This window comes from Leiobunum rupestre, chromosome 6 (genome assembly GCF_980474605.1).
Source record: "Leiobunum rupestre chromosome 6, qqLeiRupe1.1.hap1, whole genome shotgun sequence".
NCBI classification, from domain to species: domain Eukaryota; kingdom Metazoa; phylum Arthropoda; class Arachnida; order Opiliones; family Sclerosomatidae; genus Leiobunum; species Leiobunum rupestre.
In genome coordinates, this window is record NC_143389.1 from 36,204,592 (window position 1) to 36,223,661 (window position 19,070).

A 19,070-nucleotide genomic window follows, 5' to 3' on the forward strand; every position below is an offset into this window, starting at 1 on the left:
TTTACTGAGAACTAGTAGCCTAGTATCGGAGTGACGTCATCGCAAGAAGAAAATCTCCCCCTAGCGAGGCGCTGTCAAAGGCTACGTGTGACGCGTTAGCAAGTGGACGCAAAACGGCGACGAAGCCCATAATGCAGTCTGTCTTGTGAATAGCAGCTCTCAGTTAAACTTTTGCACTTATGTTTTAAGTCAAAATAACCAGTAAGACGCCTATGGCTGAGGTTTTTAAATCAAATTAACTGGAATCCATTTCATTTAACCTTACTTTCTTCCACGTTCTGTCGCCTAAACCCCGACTAAGCCTCTCGTAGTGAACGTTGAACAGAATTATTGAGGCGCTTCAAAGCGGCTGACGTAGCTCAGTAATCCTTCCGATTTAGGCCGCACCTACCGTATCCAAATATTGGGAACAGCGAGTCCCCTTAGATTCTTGGTCCATAGGTCTTCTCTCAAAACGGAAAATTAATTTTTAACAATTGCAAAGCGTTATCTTTAGGTCCTAAGATTGCTTTCGTTTAGCTTTCGATAATTATTAACGGAACATTTCAATCTTGGAGCAGGGAAGTATTCTGGAGTGGAAAATCCCATAGCGGTAATAAGAACGTCCTTTCCCGCCTATTGCTGTTAGAATTACCCAGACTACCCCGGTTTTTGGTCGGACGTCAGCTTCATCTGCCAACATTCTGGCCTGATGACGTCCGACCAAAAAGAGCATGATGGGAATTTTACAAAGCCGCAGGTGGCGCCCGACTTTTCCACTCCAGGGCTACGTTCAGCAGCAGTCAACGGAAAAAAAACCCGATGGATTTGATATTTTCCACCGATGAGCTTTTTCGTCATAATGACGTCGTAAGTTGCTGAACGCTTTTATTCAGTCATCGGTGTTTTTTAAAATGTCGTAGCTTTTATAGTAGTTTTACGTCAGAAATGACATCAGTCATCGGAAAAACCGACTCCTCCAGCCGATGACTTCGGTGAGTAACCGATGACTATCATGACGTCAAAACCGGAAACGCGACAAAGCGTACAGTAGGAAACCGATGTCACCGATTAGTAATCGGTGAGTCCGATGAGCTCTGCTGAACGTACCCCAGAATACTTCTCTCCTCCAAGTTTCAATGACGCCTTCTTTAACACAGAGCATCCAATAAGAAGACGCAAAAATTCTTAAAATCCTTGCGCTATTGAGAAAATTACCATGGAAACGAAATCACGTGATCGCGATGCTAGAACTAAACTATAGATTGTTAAAGTTAGAAACGCGTGGGGGATTTTGCGATTTTTCAAAACCGCTTCACTAACTTCCGTTTCCCATCAATAAAGCTAATGACACCATTTTCGTCATGAAGTTGGAAGTGACGTATAAAGCACAATTTAACGAGTTACTTTCTTTTTTATCATTAACAGCGAAATAGTTAAATGGCGTTATTGTTTCAATTTTAATTTTCAGTTAAGGTTAGGTAAGATTTTTTTTCTCTAAGCGGATTAACTCGTACGTTCTCAGTAACCTAAATGCGTTCTTGCGAGGGGTCTGCCATTCGTAAAATGATTTTAGAAATTTTGAAATCAACTTAAAAGTCAGGAAATCTGTGCGAAAATTAGTTCCACAAATCTCGAAATCCGTCTTGAAAAAAACAGAAAACAAAACGAAAATTGCGCTCTGAAATCTCCAAATCAGTTTCAGGTTTCTGCAATCACTTAAAGATTCAAAATCCCGTGTGGAAAATTTGCCGCTATTTACATTGAGTAGAGTATATCCGGAATTGTATTGAAGATAAGTTTTAGATGAAAAAATTCACGTCAAAATTAAGACATGAAATAAGCGGCTGGAAAAAATTTCTTTACCAGCATTTTATCAAATTTGATCCATGTGATCGTTATTATAACCAAGAACCCAAAAATATTTTCAATTTGGAGATGGTACTTATGTTACCGAAATCCCATTCAACCGACGGCGGTTTTTGATGTGTCCCATTCGACCGAAATCCCATTCAACCGACGGCGGTTTTTAATGTGTCCCATTCGAATTAACGCCGCCCAAAATTGCGATTTCGGAATTGGACGTAAATCAACATATTTTTTCACTGAAGTTGTTTTTTATATAAATTTTTTTAAACCAATCAAAAACTACTACGAAGACCGCAAGAATAATTTAAAATATCACTCTCCCTACTAGATTCAGTAGCTATGAATTTAGCAATGTCTACATAATATCTTTGTAGTGTTTTCTAGAATGTATGTATTTATTTTGAAAATACAATGAAATTTGCATTAATTGTACTTTTAACTTCACCTAATCAAGCAAAGAAAAAGTAACTAAACCTAAAAATAAAATAGTAAATCCATCTAACCTGACCTGACCTAACCTAATCTACCCTACCCTACCCTAACCTAACACTATAACAGCTTTCCCCCCACCCAAAGCCCCTTTTTGACCCCTGGTCCCGTTAAGTTGGTGAAATACAAAGCGCATTTTGCACTAAAATTACTACTGGCCCTAAAAAAACGTACCATTCCTAGTAAAATACTGTATTTCAATCCTGAAATTTCTATTACAGTAATAAGTTTCCAGCCCAATACCCCTATTTGTAACCAAGGTCCCGCTTAAATTGCTGTAATTACCTCTATCTACACCGAATCACGGAAACCGTGACCGAATTATAAATAATTAAATTATATTTCATAAACTTACCTTTGTCCAACGGGGATTCGATCCAGGGTTTTCCGACTGATAGTCCGATGCTCTTCCTCGACGCCACGGTGGTTCGAAATCCACTTTCAAATCTTACGCATTCGGTTTTTAAATAAATTTTTATATTAAATACAGGAAAAAGTCCCAATGAACAGAATGACGCGCACTATAAATATAAAAACAATACATTTTCGAATACCGCCAATGGGCTACATTTTAAAATTCTTTCTGTTGAATGGGATTCGGTCGAATGGGATTTCAGTCCAATGGGAAATTACCAGCAAATCGAATGGGTAGTGCAACGTCTCCTTTTGGGAAATTTCATATCTCATATAGGTCTACATTACGCCCGACTTTGAACCAAATCGGCAATAAACACCTCGGGTACTCTCCTTGTTAGTCACTTTTTTAACTAAAAGTCCCGTTTTAAAAATCGGTAACTAAAACTCATTTTTTTCCATTTAATAGGTTTTCTCTACAAAAATATTTTTCAGAGTGAAATTTCATAGATAACGTTACTCATAATCTATCAAAAATTGTTAATTTAACTCTGATATATCAGAACTTTATTTTTAAATAGGATATTTTCCCTTCAAGGTCGGTTATCTTAATTCTACCCCTATCATTTAATTACTAATATGTTTAAGAAAATATAAGAAAACAACTACTTTTAAGAAATAGAAAGTTGCTGTTACAAATGCTGTGATTTTTACTTTAATAAACTGTTTATTTTTAGTGATGTTTTGATCACTATTTAATCACTTTTGGTCACTATTTACACTAAAATTTAGGCTAACTCTGAGTATCAGCACTGATAATTAAAGGCACGGAAATAACCTCATTTTCGAGGGATAAGAATTACTCCGCCCCATAAACTATTCGCTTGTTCCGGAGCGTAAATCGGATTTGGTCGTCTGCTAGTCAGAATTTATCTGCAGCCATTTTGGAAAAACGGTTTTACTCCGACTCAAACTGTTCGCCACCACAGAATCGGAGTAAAATGACGTTGTAGCCTTACTCTTTTTACCCTACTCCGAAATCCTGGAACAAGCGAAAGAAACCACCTATAGTTGGCAAGGACTATTTTTCTTAAAGGAAAAGTTCAGGTTGGGTAAGATTTGGATTTATTTGAAAGATCATGTTTAAATAATCTCAAAAATATCAGTCGTAAAATTGTATCTTTTTTTAATGACGAGAAATTAATTTTCAAACGAGCCATGACGAGAAATTAATTTTTAAACGAGCCAAACTTACCCGCCAAGCGATCTGCCATTTTGTTTCGCGGTGACGTTTTAGGACTGGCAGCTCGCTTGGCGTGTAAATTTCGCTCGTTTAAAAATTAGTTTCTCGTCATTAAAAAAAGATACAATTTTACGACTGATATTTTTGAGTATATTTAAACATGATCTTTCAAATAGACCCAAGTTTTACCCAACCTGGACTTTTCCTTTAAGCTTTATAACTACTACGTTAAAATAATAATGCATATTTCGTAAAATAATGTCCACTTTATAAGATACCTATGGCTTAATAATGAACGTGTCGTCGTAGTAAATAAGGTCTAGACCTTTATTTAGACCTTATGACAGACTTAGGATTATATAGATAAGAACGAAGTTTCTTTCGTTGCAAGCGTATACTAAGTGACATTAATGAGGCAAATATAGCTTCCGCATTTTTACGAGAGCGAGTCGTATAGTATAACTCAAACGACCCGGCACTTTGAAGCCGCGGATTATCAAAAGTTCGTCAATTCTGGGTCGCGTGGGACGTGCCATTTTCCAACGGAGAGTTCCAGATGGGGGGAGAGGGGGAGGCGAACTGTCCTTAACAAACCGTATAAAATTTTAATATCCGCTTGGGTAAATATTTCTCTCCGGTTAAGTTTATGAAATTACCCTCATCTCGCCTTTAGAGTTTGGATCGGCCGGTATCTCTAAATATTCCCACTTTTCGTTGTTATTCAAAAATGCCTTAAAGGGGAACGGTCAAGCTTTAACAAGTTATATAGCCCTATAGCCCATTAAAAACTAAAATTTATGGTGAAAACCGCATCAAAAATATTGAGTGGTTAATTTTTAATAAAATAAAGAAATTTCGGGAAATTAAAAAGCGCGCGTCCGCCGCGACACCTGGTGAGAAGTCGGTGAGACAGAAAAACAACGTAAAATCGCGCGCTGCTGAAGACGCGAAAAATATGTTTTGCACGCGCGGCGCGTTCCAGTTATAAGAGACCTAAGCCTAAATTGCGCGATTTTAAAAGTTAGGATAGTTCGCAAATCGCTCATACGGGGTTAGGGGCGCTGGCGGCAGCCCCTAAGATGGCGGCGAAAATTCAAACCCAAACACCCGGCGTTATTTTTAGTTTCAACTTTTTGGGCCAAAAGCTATTTTTTCGAGACAAAAAAGGTACGTGTTAGTATATTGAACGTCTTGTTAATCTTTTGATACGGAAATAAGGCCATATTTGGAAAAGCTTGGCCGTTCCCCTTTAATATTCGAGTTTATTTATTAAGAGCCCAAGCTGCTGGTTTATTTCGTAATTTGAGAGTAGGTACACGTCCTTATTTTTACTTGGCACAAATGGCCGCTAAAAGGAATTTCGTAGCGTGATTGCTCTAAATGAGTTTGTAAGCCATTGAAAATTTAACTGCTTAATATATGTATTTCTAAAATTGCTTCCACGTAATGCTCTATTTAGACGGGTGGCTTTATTGAAGAGAGCCCGAAAACGTTGTTTCTTCTATTGGCAATAGACCGTTCGTTTCACTGCCAGACAGCAATCATCAACCGAGTCATAAAAGGCTTAAAAGAACAATTATCTCTAATACAAATTAGTAATATTCATTGTTCTTAGTAAATGAAGCGAAATTTATTTATTTTTAATAATATATAAATAAATCAGTATTTAAAGGATTGCAAAATTATTGGAATTTTGAGGATGGGGTTACAGAATCGCGTGTTTTAGGAAGCGATAAAATATACCTTATTCACGTGACAGAAGGGGAGGAGCTACTTGAAATTCGTCCCGAATCTTTGAAACGATTCTGTGGACCTTTAAATGACCGTGTGTAGTTTGAAAATTCTGTAACTTTTAAGTTGTATCTTTTCCAATAATCTATTTATTTTTCTTTTGAGATATTTTCTTTAGAGATATTTTCTTTAGATATATTTTCTTTAGAGATATTTTCTTTAGAGATATTTATTTTTCTTTAGAGATATTTATTTTTCTTTAGAGATATTTATTTTTTTTTAGATATATTTATTTTTCTTTAGATATTTCTTTTTCTATAGAGATATTTCTTTTTCCTTAGAGATATTTCTTTTTCTTTGGAGATATTTATTTTCTTTAGAGATATTTCTTTTTCTTTAGAGATATTGCTTTTTCTTTAGAGATATTTCTTTTTCTTTAGAGATATTTTCACAACATAGTAATTATCCTTAAATATAAACAAATATATATAAATATAAATTGATATAACAATATTTTACATTAAAATAAAATAAAACTTAACTATAAGCCACTTAAAATGAAAACAAGCGTTAATAATTCACACGTTAAAATAAAATAATTCCCTTTTCATAGCGAGAACGTTTAAGATATTTCCCAAATCGAAAGTCACTTTTTAAGACATCAAAATCACGGAAATGTTTCCTTTAAGGCTAGCGGACCTGAATAAGTAAAAAATAAGAATAAATAAACCTCTGGCTTTTCAAGCTTTTATTTAGTAAGTTAGAAACTGGAAAGTTTCGGAGATGCGTCTTTCTCCGGTGTGTATTTAAAATGGAAAATACTCTCTCGCAATGCTTTTACGTGAATTAGCTTTCTAGCCACTGAAAGAGTGAAACCTGTTCACTTTCTTTTCCTACTCATTGATTTTAAAACCGTACGCGTCGCTCGTAGGCCAGACCCTTCTTTTTCCCGATTTTCATAGCACCCCGGTTGCCCTTATTTTTATACATATAACGCCGAAACTTCCTTCGCATTTTTTATAACTCTCTTTTTTTTAACTTAAAAGAGAATTCTTTTTTCAGAATATTTTCTTCTGGCTGTGTTTGAATATGAAGCGGCTAGGAACTCCAGTCGCCGTATATTTTTAGCCGACTACCCCCCTTTACCGGAAGCTTGGTATCAACCGAACCTATACCATACACGTTTCGAAGTTGCGAAGGACTGCTTTAAGGAGAAGGGCGGTTGTGAGGGAGGGAATAGCGAATATAGGCGGTTGTCAGTCTATCGGGAAAGACTGATGTTCTCATGGAAATAGTGCGTCGAGAATGAATTGACCGTACCCCCCTCCCCGCCTCTATTCCGCGTTTCGAACAAGAAGAAAAAATAGAATATTCCATCCGTAGATTATAAAGTAGTTTTTATGTAGTTTGCGGAAAAAGCTATTACGCCACGTAGCGGTACAGTTTCGCCAAATATCACGTTATTAGGTAAAGCTCATGAACGGGAACGTCTTGGATACCGCCTTGCTTTCTTCAATGTAACTCGGTGTCCGATTACACGTAAACTGGGCTTTGCTTAATCTCATTATTTATGAGTTTGAAGAAATGTTGTTTTCGTGTTGATATTATCTGGCGAATTTTGGGTTTATGAATTTTTCGTCAGTTCGGTACTACAAGATACTTTACTTTTTTGGAGAAATTCCCTCGTGGTTATGAGGGACGAAAATCTATATGAAAAATATCATAAGTAACATAATAACTATAAGTATGACACTCCCTAATGCTTTAATGCTAATTTTCTAACCGAACCTTTTTGAGGCACTGATACTCTCTTCAAGCTGTGACTTGGACTGGTGACTTACCGTTTTGGATTACTACTTTTTGATAAAAATTTAAGCCTAATATCGGAGAGCACTTTCTGGAGTCGCGAGGGGTTTTGGCTTTGCTTAGAAGCCCGCGTGCGAGTCACGCGTGATAAAAAAAACTTCAGCTCGTGACGCCGAGAAAATCTTTTTAATTTTTATCATTTTAGCCAAATATTCCGCCTATCTATCGGAAACCAGATATTTTGGCTTAGCGGAAGTCTCGCATATTTTAGACACTAGAGGGCTCTGTGCTGAGAAAACATCCTGATTACGCAATAACTATAAAAATCAGTTTGGTTGTAAATCTCGTTAATTGTCATACTTATTATTATTATGTTACTTATGGAAATAACAATAAGTATGTCAATTAGGAAAAATTATCACTGAACTGATTTTCAGATCTATTGCGCAATCTAGGTTTAGTTCTAAGCACAGAGCCCCCTAGGGTCTAAATAGGCCTGAGGCCAAATATACAACTACCAATTAATGGCTATCTCCATGGATACGAGACTAACAGAAGCGAGCAAAGTTAGCACGTAGAGTGGAGAAGGCCTAACGGCGCTTGTTTTAATTTTTAAACTAATATCGATGGGTTTGTTGGCTGGAGAAATCCTTGATTTGGGGGAAATTTAAACCAATTAACTATAATGTGTCAACATTTTGGAAGAATATTTTATTCATTTATATATGAACAGGTATTGTCGTAAAATATTCGTAGTTTACAGCTTATCTCTTCGCAACCCCTCGCGTTAGGCTTAACGAGTTTCGATCCCGTCGTTGAAACGAAACCGGATTTCACAGACAAGCTCTTATTTCGATTATTCGCCATCAGATGGCGACACGCCGACGCTTCGACGTCTTGGGAGAAATGGCTGTTAACAGCCTATGCACGATTCTAACTTATAGTATTTTATAAACTTGATTCTAAAGATTTCATGAGATGATAATCTACCAGTATAAAAGTCATATAATTTATTTAGATTTTAAATTTTTTTATGTATCAAAACGCGCTATTTTTCGTGCGTAAGAAACTTTTGTTAAATATTCAGTACCTTATTTACATTTACCTATACCAAAAATTTTAAACTAAACTACTTTATTCTGTAACGCAATCTGCCATTTTAAAATGCGCCAGGATATTTTTTGCATATCTAGCATGGTAGTTGTATTGAGTAAAGTACTATTTAGATTGTAAATGAGCCAGGGTTTCATGGTAGCTTGTAGCGGATAAGCGAAAAGATTGAGATATTTTTTATTTTGCGTTGTCTTTTTTGTTTCATAGCCGTGGATTTGTAGGGTGTTTCGTTCATAGTGACCTCTATATTTTACCGTGTTTGCACAAAAATGTAAACAAATAAGGTCGTTTTTCTTGTTTTCCAATTTGGCAATTTCGCACCGGTTTCCATTATGGGCTACTGGTAATTCTAGTAAATATTACAAATTAACCTTATCCGGTAACACGCCAATCTCGTGATGGGCAACAAATTACAATTTACAAACCAGTTTCCCATTGGATGAATGTAGTCACGTGGGCAGACGTCCCGCTTGAAACTTTCGCTTGTGCATGAAAATAGCTATAGTAGGATTTGATTCAGTACCAGATTTACTGAAGGTGGGGCCATAGGCACTAAAAATTGTAAGTAGGCAGATTTTGGTGGGGGCCTATGGATTTTTACTGATTTTTTCAGTGACTAGTCGCTGATTTGCAGTGTATAATTTGAGCTATTTCAATCAGCGAAATTCACTGTAACTCAGTGGTTTGAGCTATTTCAATCATCGAAATTCACTGTACATCAGTGGTTTTAGCTATTTCAATCAGCGAAATTCACTGTAAATCTGTGGTTCGAGCTATTTCAATCAGGGTAATTCACTGTAAATCTGTGGTTTGAGCTATTGCAATCAGCGAAATTCACTGTAAATCTGTGGTTTGAGCTATTTCAATCAGGGAAATTCACTGTAAATCTGTGGTTTTTCACGGATTTATTTTAAGAGAGTATATTTAATCATTTAATGGAATATAGCTATAACATTATTCAAAAACCTTTGATTTTACATGGTAAAAAATTACTCACTGATATTACACTGTAGATTTACACCTCAGTAAAACGCAGACATCTCCGTCGCCAAAGTGATATTCGTAGATTGATTAATTAAGAATAATTATAAAACGTAAAGATATATTTAATAGTCAATGATTACATGGCGGCGGCCTTGACAACCGATTAAACTGTTTTCAAAAACTATGAGACGTCTGCTTAGACGTCTGCTACAAATAAAACAGAGCAGATAATAAGATATTTATGATTCCATTTTTTTATTCATGTACACATTTTTTTTTTTTTTTGGCCGTTAGTGGGGACCGATAGGCTTGTGCCTAGTAGGCCTAGTCATTAATACGGCACTGATTTAGTAAACGCTAGAAGCGAGTCACAATCTAGTTTTGCAAGCGCATTCAACTAGCCCAAAATACAAGCTTGGATGAAAACTGAAAAGGTAGCGCTAACGTGTATTTTGAACTATTTCGAGCTCACGCCAAATTTTTACACGCTAAAAGCTTACATGAAAACCCGGCAAGGTTAATGCGGTATTTTTCAAACTACATCAATATTGTAAATGGAAAAAAAACATTGAGATATCGCTATTTCACTGTAAACAATGTTTTGTTTTAAATATTTAAAATCAAATCAATAGATTAACAATTTGTCCAAATCTGAGCGGTAATGGTAGGCAAAGTGAGAGGAAATGGCGCCTAAGAAATGTCTATAGAGTAATTAATTAAATTAATTAGAATAAATATAAAACGGTCGGTTTATAAATTTTATTAATCGAAATACCTGTACAAAATATTCCAATTAATCGATTCCAAAATCAATGGGTAAAAATCGAGGTAAAAATTTAATTTCCCTCATCTTGCGATTAAGACTCACTTTCTCTACGCCAAAACATCGTCTGGTCCGTCGTTGGGAGAGTAGGAGAGAAAACGACGTTACGACAAAATTTTATCCCAATGACTTTTGAAATCAACCTATTATCATTACTTCGTCTAATTGCTCTTATTGTAGACTATACAAATTTAGCGGGTTTGGCATAACATTATGTCCTTTTTTCATTATATTTCTAACCCCTTCCTTACGTATACTTTTTTATTTATCTTCCAAAACTATTAATAATAAAAAACTTATAAAAATAGTGAGGGGCCAGTTGATAGAACTTTAATATTGAAGTAAACTAAAAAAGTTAAAAAAATATTTTCCTCTATCAGTTAGAGCAGGTCAGGTCAGTCCATCAATCAAGCTTAACATTTATTATAGCCCCTGCAAAAAATATATATATAAGATCTACTGGCAAAATAATATTAAGAAAGGGAGAGTGGAAAGGGGTGAATATATATTTGAAGAATAAATAACGTAAGAAACACCGTGGAAGCTAGTTTAGCTGACGCTGAATTCAACTTTTGAGTGAACCCTTTGCCAGTCCGTTCAATATAAATCTACGCGTAAGTAGGTAAGCTCCAGGCAGTGTAAAACACGGGACACGTAAGTAAGAAAGTTTGGTGTCCGGGCGGGGAAAACTTGGTAAAAATAGCGTTTCCATACATTTATCCCTATCCGGTCATTTGCAGTTCGCTTCTTCGGTTTTTCGCTGAGTTCGCCATCTCGAAAACAGTCGTAAAGAAATTCACGGTTGAAGAGAATGCCTCGAAACAAGCTCGTCACGTCACGAGTGCACCGAATGACACTCGCGGATACGAGAGTACTTGTGCCGGGAATGAGAGTTTTAAAAGTTTGTAGTTTAACCTCAGTCTTGAATGTTTTCATTGATACTTAGGGAGAATGATTGGTATCTTCCCATTGCGCTGAATCCCATTCGACCGAATTCCCATTAGACCGAATTCCGCCAATGTTTTTGATGAAATTAGCCCAAAGGCGGGTTTTGTATTTTTCTAATCGACCGACGCAATATTCACAATTGAGCGACCACAAAAAAAAAATAGTTTTTCTTTCTACTCCTTTTTGATTTTTTATGGAAGCGTTTTAATATATTTTTAAGTCTGTTAGGTTAGGTTAGGTAACACTGCATGCTGTTCTGACAGATGCTGAAACGGATAAAACCGAATCCTAAACCCGGAGAAGTGCGGGTTTTTCGGTCGAATGGGACAATCCCATTAGACCGAATCCTAAATCCTAAAAAGTGCGGCTTTTTCGGTCGAATGGGACAATCCCGTTAGACCGAATCCTAAATCCTAAAAAGTGCGGCTTTTTCGGTCGAATGGGATTGGGTTCGGTCGAATGGGATTCAGCGCAATGGAACAGATTCGAATGATTGGTTATAATTTCCTTGTTATTTTATTTATTTATTTATATAAATAAACTTCTTGTTAAATAAAAATAAAATTCCAAAAAATATTTTCCTAAATTTAAAATGATGCTTAAAAATATAATTGTCCTCATACCCAGAGTGTATTTATTTATTCTTAGGACGAATGAGAATGTTGACAGGATCGAATTTTTCCCTTGCACGAGGTGGGGTGGCGGAGTGGTTAGCACTTTCGCCTCGCAGTAGAGGATCCAGGTTCGATCTCAACTTGTGGCACTGGTTGAAAATTCGAAACCACGCCGTCTGCCTAGAGTTTACAAGTTCTCTCCCCACTGGTTAAAGGGGTTTTCCCCCGATATACTCGCTTTCCCCTTCGCATAAAAACTTGTAGAGGTTAACGGTAATAGTATGGTATGAAGGGCTTGCCACCACCCTCCTACGCATTGTAATCCGGCCATCTGTTTAAAGTCACTAGATGACTTGGTCCTAAGGTGGTGCCTTGAGTAATAGCCTAGCTGATTATTATTAAAAACGTCACTGTGTGTTTTATTTTTTGTAGGTTGAGAGGGATTAGAAAAATCGCTAAAAATCGTCTTAATATAACCATTATGCCTAATTAAAAACCATTAAATTTTGACTAAATACATGGTATTCGAATTCCCAAGAGGGCGCGCAATGTAAACGCCAATTTTGGATCATTTCAATAGCTTACCATCCATTATTTCTGTTATTGACACATTCTCTATACGTATTTTAATTAATATTATCGGGAATACGTTTAATCCGTAAGATACAGAGCCACCGTCAACCAATTTTCATCGCTGAGTTTGACATTTCCAATCTATAAACTTTCAACGGTCCTAAAACGCTGTAAATCGCGTCGACTACGGCCTCGGCAACACCAGGTTCGAATGCGATAAATAAACCCGGGGCTTAAAATAGGAAACTAAAGAAATGTCGAGGGGTCATATGACGAATGGGGGTGATTATTGGGCCCCCCTTTCCTTCCAGTTTGGGTAATTTAATGAAGTAAAATAGGCCTTCAGTCTTCCGAATTTCGGGCACCCCTTTTAGGTAATACCTCTCCGTCATATTTGGAGTCTTCGTCTTCGCTTTTTATACGTTTGGAGCGGCAAAAGGAAGCGTATATGGGAAAACTCTTTTAGGCCGCTGCCTACAAATAAGGTTCTCCGAATGGCGTATACAATGAGCCGCGCGGAACTTGATATCTGTATGGATGGATGTGTATATGAATAGAAGGGGAACCCCCGTTTCCCCGTTGATCGGAATTCTCGTGACTGATGAGACCATTTACCTCTAAAAGCTATAGGACGGGTTGCCCGAGAACGCGATGCTGCCGGGGGACCAATTTTGTTATTCCTTTCAAAGGCGGCCAGGCGGTGTTACCGGACGATCGAATTTATTTTGTTTAATTCGGTCGAAGGCTGGGAAATGACGTCGTCGTGATGCCGCGAATGGACGGGAAAGCGGAAGAGGCGGCGAAGATAGAAAAAAGGAGATGGACGGAGGAGGAGGCGAGTAAAGAATGATCTATGGATGCTTTCCGGCGTCTTGATATAGCTCCCGCTCGCTCCGATGCTCTCCTCTCGCGGGGTTTTTTTTTTTGGACTCCCCTGGATATAAAGGACAGCGCCATAGGAGGAAAAGAGGAAGATCGGTAATTGGAAATGACTGCGCGCGCGGATATTGTTAGTGGTTCCAATAATTGGAAATTTGCTCCGTGATTTATGTGATTATCCTCCGGAACATTTTTATATATATATATCGTTTGTGATCGATTGCTGATTTCCTATTTACGATCCAAGTTTATAAATCGATTATTTACCTCTCCGGTCTTAATATATCCTTTGAGACTTACCCACTATCGACGGGAAATTACGCGTTTGGTCATCTCATCTCAATCGTCCATGGATCGGATTTTTGATTTTTGTGTGTAAAAGTTGTTGATTATTTGCGTTTTCCATTTGATTGCTCGAGATTCGCTCCGAATCTGTCTCTGACGTCATAGATCTCACCCCGATTGACTAGAGTAAAACTGCAAGTGGAACATTCCATGTACATATTCCCGCGCTACGTTGTTTTTCGTCTGCTAGTAATTTAAATTTTCGCGTCTTGGTCTGCCATTTTGAAAAAAAAAATTTAAAAGGAACACGGAAAAATTTGCTCCGATCCGTTGATCTGTCGAAATCGGCAGATCAGTTTTGGGTGATCTCGGAGCACCCGAGAGCGGAAAATGGAACACGGTAATCTTCATCGGAGCAGATCCGAGCACGCAAATCGAACGTAATATGTTGATCAGAGCGATCTAGAGCGCTCGAGAGAGTCAAATGGAAAACGCTATATAACATTGATCTATCTTTTTAAATATTTTGCGTGTTATCTTATATTTAACATTTAATTATGACTTCAGTGACATATTTCGGTTTTTTAGTTAATATTATTAACAATTAATTTAAAAGAAATGAAAATTACATAAACAATAGATATAAAACAGTTTAAATTTAATTTAAATTAACGTATTTGACACATTTTTAATAATAATAACAATTAGTTTAAAAGAAATGAAAATTACTTAAATAATAGATGAAAAACAGTTTTAATTTAATTTAAATTAATATATTTGTCACATCATTATTATTAATTTACAATTATTTAAAATCTTAAACAATAGGGAACTTCAAACCCAAGCTTAAAGCTTTACAATTTTATATATGTTTACATATGGGATATTGTAAAAAATAATAATTTTATAAAATAGTTCGGATCAAGAAATTTATAATAATCTAAACTTCTTCGAAAGTTCAGATATAAAATTCGAGAAGATTTGAAGGCGACACAGTTTTGGTGAATTTCCTTCAATCGCAACGGTATATTTATCCGGCCAACTGCGTAGTACAGAGAAGTAGGTTATAGAAATTGGAAAGTTGAGGCCGCTCAGAAGGGATTTCGATTTTTCATTCTCCCAGTTTCGATCCCATTGGGAGGCCAACCGTACAGTTCATCTTTCCCGCGAAACCCGCCGTCTTAAGATATTACCGGCTAAGAAGAGCGGATTTGTCTTGCCCGCCAAACTCCGAAACTGTTCAAACTAGTTAAAATTCTCGTTGAACTTCTTTAAATTATTTACGCGCCGAGTGGACTACGCGGAAACTCCCACCAGACGTCTAGAATACCGCATATTTTGAAACCATAGCCATACTAAATTCTTCCCGAATTTCGTTGCGCGTTTCTTTATTAAGTTATTACGCAAATATTTAAGACTGTATAACAAAGATTCGGATGTCCTTTTTGAATAGAAATTCGCGTTTAGATTAAATTATAATCTTTATGAACGGATAGAAATTTTAAAACTCAAAGAACATAAAGTTTTAAATTTTAAAATTACGTTTCATGGTTATTTTGCCATAATTAAAAGTTTTATAAAAGACTGATACTTCAGGGAATTAAAAACATTTTATTTACAATTTTGAAGGTTCCGGACCGCGGTCCTTCCTCAGTTAGTCAATAATAATAAAATAAGGTATTATTGACTAGCTGAGGAAGGACCGAGGTCCGAAAGCTTCAAAATTGTAAATAAAATGTTTTTAATTCCATGAAGTATCAGTCTTTTATAAAACTTTTAATTATTATAACAAAGTTTATTTGTACAATCAGTTTGGAGCGTGTTATTTGGGGGTAAATAACAAACTGAGCTTAATACGAAACTCAAATGTGTTCGCGAAATAGTTTGATTAAATTTCGGTACTCCAAATACCGGCGTATGGTAACCGGAGAGTCCGAGACTAGCCGAGCAGCGACAGACCTTGGAAGTCGGTCGTGAAAAGCGCGGAAGACAACGCGGTAATAAAATATCCGAAAGACGAGTATCGGCCAACCTCGATCAGCTGGAAACGGAGCCGAAACAACATGTGCGGTGAAAACTTTACTCCGAAAAAGTGAAAAAGAGACCTTGTGTTTAAAAGAGGAAACCGTAACGAGCGAATCGCGTCTCTCTCGGTGTGGGCTCCGCGCGACAGCCCAGTCGCGATTCCCGCAGTAGTTAGGACCGCCGTTCCGCTTCCAAGGCGGGCCAATGTTTACGTCCCGAAGTTGCCGTGCGCGTGGGAGATGAAGAAGTCGCGACTGTTTGAAGAAGCGGAGGTTCGCTCGTGCTCTATTTTCGCGTCGTTCCTATTTCGGGAATCGCAGGAGGGATGACGAAGATGGCACGAGACTCGATGCCAACCCCGGCCTGTCACGCAATGACGATCTCCCGCGCGAAGAGTGTCTAGACTTTGAACTCCCCAAAGAGAGCAACAGATGAGGGGCGCACGCGAGGACACGCGCCCAACCTCCCCCCCCCCTACGCGCCTCAACGGAACCTGGCTCTTCTTTCGAAATCGACGGATAACATTTCATTAGATAAATAATTCGTCGATCTCGCGCGTCTCTACAACCGTGAAAGACGAAAGAAATTTCCTTTTTGCAGTCGATTGCGGTTCTATAAAATACGTTTATGCGTTTCTTTATTTTCGATATTTCATCGAGAAATCGAATCAAAAATTTATGTGGGAGAGGAAAGCCTAGTAGTTTCAACGGGAATTTAGAATCTATTTGACCCTTGAATATTCAACTGGAATACCCTAGGTCAACTCCGGCGATGCGTGGGGCGTAGCCAATATATAGTGACTTACATTGTTAGTGGAAGTAAAATTCAGCTGTTATTTATAAGCGTTAGTTACAAAATGGCCCGTTATGGTTAGGTTTCCTTTTTGCAGTATTTATCATGAATTCATAGACTTATGTATTTATTTATTTAATATTATTATTAGAATAGTTATTATTATTAGAATAGTTTTTATTATTAGAATAATTATTACTATTAAAATAGTTATTATTATTAGAATAATTATTATTATTAGAATAATTATTATTATTAGAATAGTTATTATTATTAGAATAATTATTATTATTAGAATAATTATTATTATTAGAATAGTTATTATTATTAGAATAGTTATTATTATTAGAATAATAATTATTATTAGAATAATTATTATTATTAGAATAATAATTATTATTAGAATAATTATTATTATTAGAATAGTTATTATTATTAGAATTGTTTTTTTAAGCCTTCTCAAACAAGGAGAAAGCGTTCATTTAAAAATCTTGTAAAAAGTACAAACAACAGAATAGCCCGATACACAATTAAAAGTTGCCTTTTAAAACAATCCACAACCGTAACAATAAAAGCAAAACTATCCTAAACCTGGGTTTAAAGAAATTCCCAACTCAGAATTTACATAACAAATTTTTGCAGAAATCAATTCTTTGAACATATTTGCTTCATTCCTTTTTTTAAGTTCGCTTTGATACACACAACATCTTAGTAATTTCAATAGGTAATACTCTTTCATCTTTGCATTTATATTATTATTATTATTATTACTGTTCATTGCTTGGTGATAAGCGAAATATATTATTAATTTACTCACATTTAACATTAAAATTATACGATTACCATTTTTAATCCCATCTAAATTATTGAACCCATAAATTATCTCTTAAGTTGAATTGTGGAACAAACATTGCTATCATGTTTGAAATTTCCAGAGTCCCTTTAGTGCTTGGATACATCAAAAATGTGGTAAGCAATATCAGGAGTAATTATGTTTCCCTTTAGTATCCGATATTAAATATTGCATTCTTTGCCATTATATTGCGAATCCCATATACATTCGTAGTTAATTTTTACGTCGCTGTCACTCAAATTGAAATTTTTTAAAGCCTTATCATCCTGTTTTACACTTTTAACTAATTGAAACAAATCAATTTTCTTACATTCTTTTACAAATTTATACTCATACGAAATTTTAATTTTTAACATATCTTCATAGTTAGATTCATCTGGTTTGCCTTCTTCCCACATTAAATTTTTTTCTATGGGGAAAACTTTCAAGATTTCACATACAAAAACTTTAAACTCGCGTGTAAGAGCTCTTAAAGTTGAAATACTCATTGGATAATTGCCATTTAAAAATGGGTTTACAAATTCTATTTTTTTCTTACCCATTAACTGACCTATGTATAAAATATCAAATTCTGTCCATTTAGAACTAAAATTAAAAATTTGTACAAACAGGCTATGTTGAATGGGTAAGGCTAAAAACTCCTGTAAATTAGTGGGCTCTCTTATTGTAAAATTAAAAGATTTTAAAAAATTTAAGCAATTAACGTAAAAACTATGCATAAAATCACAATTTAGCTCAAGGTTTTTTAACGAGAACACGTGGAAACTCATGGAATATATATTTATTTTTGTCATGTGATATATGAAAAAATAACGTTCAACACTGTGCACTTCCTTTGCCAAAAGCTTTTTAAAATTGTTCAAGATAAATTTTTTCCAATGGCCATCGAGAGTTTTTAGGCCCAAACCACCCTCTTCGCCACCATTTTATCAACCCAATGTTTATTTGAATCCCAAATAAACTTAAGTGAGCTTTTGAGAATACAATCGGAGTAATTAAGCGGGCGAGAAACCATAGGTAGCTCGAAGTAAAATTTACTAATTTCAATGTTGCATAGTTATTATTATTAGAATAGTTATTATTATTAGAATAGCAATTATTATTAGAATAGTTATTATTATTAGAATAGTTATTATTATTAGAATAGCAATTATTATTAGAATAGTTATTATTATTAGAATAGTTATTATTATTAGAATAGTTATTATTATTAGAATAATTATTATTATTAGAATAGTTATTATTATTGGAATAGTTTTCATTATTAGAATAGTTAAAACACTTATATTATATTGAAGATATGTTACGATGACTTAGGTTTAGTATAAATTGTCTTCAAAATCCACATCATAATTAATTGCGACATATTATTTAAATCTAAAGATGACTTGGAGAATACAATACTCTCAAGATACCGCCAGTGTATATCGTAAACCTTATATACATAGATCAAAGTGATAATACTCTGAATATTTAATCACAACTCTCCGAGTATACGCACGCATTGGGAAGGCCAACTCCCTTAACTACGTTGTCCATCTCGCGAATAATTTAAACCGTAAATTCGATTTTATATTTTCCTCAGTACCCTTCGCGGACGAAGAAAAATGGCCCGAGGGAACGCCCCCCCCCCCCCCCTCTCCTGTCTTGGCGACGCGTATAAGTACCAAACAGTAGAATGATAGATTAATATTAAATGTGAAATTCGGT